The following is a 5,104-nucleotide window of genomic DNA, read 5'->3' on the forward strand; positions in this document are numbered from 1 at the left end:
AGGATCTACACAGTTGTCTGGCCCAGCAACTTGAGTGTCATCTTCGGCACCTCCTCTCTCACCTCCCACACCTTATAGCCATCTGTGAATGTTTACTGAGTGTCTACTGTGTGCCAGGCACCTGTCTAGGCTCAGAAGACATAGAGATGAACAGACTTATGGAGTCTCTGCTCAGAGGGCAAATAAGAAAATATCACTTTAGTATGCAGTGCTTTTAAAAAACAGGCAATGTGATGTGTAGACTTGCTGGAGGTTACTTTAACTTCTGTGGTCAGAGGAGGCCTCTTGGAAGATGTGACATTTAATCTGGGATTTGATAAGAAGCAATCAGTCATGCAAAAGTTTCCAGGCAGTGCAGCCAAGATTGGGGAAACAGCTTGGACAAAAGCTCTAAAGTAGGAGCAAGCTTGTGTGGTTCAAAGAGCAGGAGGAGTGTGGACGTGGCTGGAGCTCACAGCGAAGAGCGAGATGAGGCCAGAGAAGAAGGCAGGAGTGGAGCCTCCAGGGCCTGGGAGCCCGGAGCAAGGATTTTGGATGGTACCTTCAGAATGTAAGCTTTAATCTCTCGTCTCCATCTCCCGCCTGCCCTTTTAGCCTGACCAACCACCATCTCTCACTCGGGCTGTTGAAGCTGTCTTCTATCCAGACTCCCTCCTCCACCTTTGCCTCCTCTGATCCAGTTTCTACATAAACCCCAAAGTGATCTTTTGAAAAGGATGCAGTACTTGAGTGTATTCAACCTCTTTTCCAACCTCCTCGCAGTGTGCCTTTCTCTCCTGCAAAGGCTGGAAAGGTGAGGACTGTATTTCCTAGACTCCATAAACTGTAGATTCCAACTTAGGCTCTGCTTAAGGCAGATGTAGGTGATCTGAGCTAGCGCAGAGTGAGGCAGGGAGAGAGGTGGCAGGGTGCAGGCGTTCCCCTCTGCAGGTGGTTCCAGCAGGTGCGGGTGTGGGGGCTGTGGCTCTAGCAGGTGTAGGTCTAACGAGGTTGGCTCTAGTAGACGTGGGTCTAGGAGGCGTGGCTTCAGCAGGTGTGGGTCTGGCAGATGTAGCTCCAGCAGGTGTGGGTCTAACAGGTGTGGCTCCAGCAGGTGTGTGTTTAGCAGGTGCAGTGCAGATCTGCAGCTATGGTTGCAGCTGTGGCCTGTGGAAGCTGGATTGCTGCCTGTACGTTGTGCTCTGAGGCCAGCAGGTGCAGCTCATCTTCTGATTCCCCAGCTTCCTCATTGAAGTAGAGGTAATAGCTCCCCTGGTGGGTGAGTGCTGCCGTGATGTTCTAGGAATCCCTCTTTGAGACCCAGGACATGGCCTGCTCCTCCAGCCCATCTAATGACTTGTAAGCAGATAATTCTCTGTATTAGATACCTTTCTTGTCAAAAAAGCAAGAGTGATTTCTTTCATGTTTTGTGGAACTCTGAATACAAAGGCCACCCTGATCAAGTCACTTCCTGGCTTATTGCCCATAGAATAATACCCAACATCCTTCACAAGCCCATCATCCCTGGATGACTTAGAGCCTTGCCTCCTTTGGGCACACACCACTCCCTTTTCTGTTCTGGTGACTCCCTCTCATCATCCAGGTCCCAGCCTAATGTCACTTCCCCAGAGAAGCCTCCTTCTACGGTTGCCAAAACCAAGTTCCACAGACTGGTTAGCACCAACAACAGGTAAGAGTTTTCTCCCAGTTCCAGAGGCTGGAGGTCCAAGATCAAGGTGTCAGCAGGGGTGGTTCCTTCTGAGGCTCTGAGGGAAGGATGTATTCCCACCTACGCTCCTGGGCTTGTAGAAGGCCATCTTCACATCCACATGGCTTCCTTTCTGTGTGTGCAACTGTGTGTGTCCACATTTGCCCCTTTTATAAGGACACCCGTCTTAATGGACTAGGGCCCACTCTGATGACCTCGCTTAACTGAGTCAATCTACCATGACCCTAGTTACAAATTTCCATTCCATTTTCAGGTACTGGAGGTTAGGACTTCACCCGATGAATCTGGGAGGATGGACACAATTCAGCGTCTAACAGCCAGGGTCTCAATGTCTAAACTCTCGTCAAACTGCTGCTTCGCCAAAGCAATCAACTCGCTGTGTGGCGGGGCAGCCGCTGGTTGGTTGACATTTGTCCTCAGCTGGGGAGACTGTGTTGGATGGTCCATCGGTGCTCAGCACAGGGCCTGGGGCAGAGCGAGTGCTCAAGAGGTATTCGTTGGATTTGTAAATGAATGAGTTGAGGCATAAACGATTCTTTCTAATAGCTGATGAAAGACCTAAAAGGCCAATGATAAGCAAGTGGCCAAGTCACCTGACACAGTGGTTCATTACAGCTGTTAAAATGTTTCTGAAGACTTTGTGACAATGTGAGAAAATGCTTATGATTTGACATTGAATGATGTGGTCGAATACAACCATTTATGGACTATGACATGAAAAAAGAACAGAAAAAATGAGAGGCCAGTGTTGAACTCACAAAAGCAAAAAAAAAAACCCCACATAAATTGTAATCAGGTTTTCCACATTAAATGTATTAGTTCTTCTGATTCATTAAATAAACAACTTCATGTCAAAGCTAAAGGAAAATTAGCAACCTTAAAAATTGAGATCCTATGAACTACGCTTTATTCATTTTGGAGCAAAAGATGGGGATGGGAGGAAACGCACAGGGCCTGGTTGCTACTTCTTTGGGAGAATCTTATTTTTAGTAACTCACTTTGCCATTAATAAAACCATGTCTGATCATATGTAAAAATGATGTGTTTGAACTTCTTATTTTGCATATTTGCTCTTTAAAATTTTTTTAAAACATTTTTTTCTGTCTTCAGAACTAATGCCTGCTCATTAAAAACATTAAATATCAAAGTAAAACAAAAATGTAAAGCAATCTAAAATTGTGCCTCAGAGCCATAACCATTAATTACATTTTGGTAATATTCCTCCAGAATTTATTCTAAATATACTGATATGTATAGTACAAAGACACACACACAGACACACACACACACAGACACACACACACACACAGACACACACACACACAGACACACACACATTGTGCAGTAATGAATCTGCACTCTATGACAGGCCACAGACTGCTTTTTCATTTCAAGATATTTGTGGCCCATGTCTGATGGTATGGTCCCTATGCTCCCCTATCCTGCTGTTTCTACCCAAGCAGAGACTCAGATGCAGAATCATCAACCTAGGGTCTGAGAGAAGCAGCTGAGATACAGGAAGGGGCCTGGCCCTCTCCCCAAGGGCAGAATGAGCAGGTCCGGGGCCCCTGACTGGGTCATGCTCTCTGCTGCTCTGTGAGCTGGCTGTCCTTTTTTGTCAGGAAGACCAAGTTTACCACCATGTGTGCTGACGTGGGTGGATGGGCTATGTGTGGCGTCCTGGTTGGGTGGACACTGCCATGTAAGCAGCAAAAGAACAGAGCCAGGGCCATCCTGCACTTGCTAGAGTTAAAATCCCACCAAGTTTGCAGAATTCTCTAAAGCTTCCCAAGATTAATGGAGTTATTTCCATTATTCAGAGCTGTGACCAAGTTTGTGAAATTGTATAACATGGTTAAGAACATGGATTAAACATCTTTTAAGGGGGCAGTGGTGTTGGTATGGGGTGTGGGTTCTGTGTGTGTGTGTGTGTGTGTGTGTGTGTGTTAGAGAAAGAGAGAGAGAGAGAGAGAGAGAGAGAGAGAGACTGTGTGCTTTACTAGCAATTTAGTAAATTATAGTCTTCATATTTTGTTGTAAACCCATAGTCCTTGTGTGTCCTCAAAATTTCTGAATGATCAATAGACATTGTTTCATGTTTGGTGAGTAAAAAAATTATATCTTTGAGAATTTTGATACATCAGTACATCTGAAACACCTGAATAATATTTTGAGGTGTCTGATGACAAATAGTGGTTACTGCCAGGTCTGTAAATGTCTTTCTCCTCCCAAATTTGGAATAACATAAAGCCAGGTTTTAATAAATGCTTCGCAGCTTCATTTTCTCCCCCCAGATGAACTCCTCCCTGCTCTTTCTGTTTCCTGGCTTCCTCTCTCGTAACAGCATGTCCTGGGAGGACCCAGGGAACAATGAATCCCACCGCAGTGGAGGTGAATAAGGACACCTGGCTTCCAGCAGCAGGAAAACCAACCTCCATAGTGAGGACATTTGCAGTTACTTTTTAAAATTTGAAGTTCCTTATTTTAAAAAAAATCATCTCATCGTCTTATATTACAGAATATTGTAAAAGATAAACTATTAATTATCTCAAACTTTGGTCAGTTTTTCCATTAATTTAACAGAGTAACTGTTCACATTCACTCAAGGCAGAGGACAAAATTTAACAGCCAATAATTAGAAGGGGCCCTGGGGAGCATTATTCCTGTCCATGGTGCCTGTATCATCGATGTTTATTGACTTCACCTTTGAAAGTAAGCAAGACACAAACACGTCCTTTTATGTCAGAATCAGATTTGTTTGCAAGCACAGCAGCTGCGCATCACTTCACAGAGACGAAGACTTAGGTGGAGCAAGGGAAGAGGAAATGCAAAGAACCTTGAGCTCGAAGCTTTGTTGTTGCATGATCACTGGTGCCTTAGGATGTTGTTTTTCCTGTGGAACTTCTGGAGGGCAGAGAGGAGGGAATTGTTGGCTCATCTCTCGGGTCCCCCGTTCAGGTGGCGTAGCCTTATGCCTGTCGCTGAGGGGAGAGGGTTCAGGGCTTTCCCAGACAATCTGCACCTCGAGCTGGGGGCATCCACACAAGAATAACACAGTGCCTGGCAAACTTGTGGGTGGCTCTGTCACTTGGAGCTAATTAACTTGGAAAATTCTGTGTTTTGGCTGGGCATGGTGGCTCATGCCTGTAATCCCAGCACTTTGGGAGGCTGAAGTGAGTGGATCACTTGAGGTCAGGAGCGTGAGACCAGCCTGGCCAACATGGTGAAACCCTGTCTCTGCAAGAATACAAAAATTAGCCTGGCACGGTGGTGCATACCTGTAGTCCCAGCTACTTGAGAGGCTGAGGCAGGAGAATTGCTTGAACCCGGGAAGTGGAGGTTGCAGAGAGCCGAGATCAGGCGGCTACACTCTAGCCTGGGCCACAGAGTGAGACT

At 45.9% G+C, this 5,104-nt stretch overlaps 1 long non-coding RNA gene across 1 annotated transcript; it reads left to right on the forward strand.

The window, feature by feature from the left end:
* The first annotated feature begins 384 nt into the window (after positions 1–384).
* Positions 385–4,261, forward strand: LOC108310504. The gene is made up of 2 exons (XR_001827779.2): positions 385–550; positions 4,003–4,261. It is a non-coding gene; the product is annotated as an uncharacterized LOC108310504 (long non-coding RNA).
* Positions 4,262–5,104: the final 843 nt, after the last annotated feature.

The sequence above is a fragment of the Cebus imitator genome, unplaced genomic scaffold (genome assembly GCF_001604975.1).
Source record: "Cebus imitator isolate Cc_AM_T3 unplaced genomic scaffold, Cebus_imitator-1.0 Scaffold103, whole genome shotgun sequence".
In the NCBI taxonomy this organism is placed as follows: domain Eukaryota; kingdom Metazoa; phylum Chordata; class Mammalia; order Primates; family Cebidae; genus Cebus; species Cebus imitator.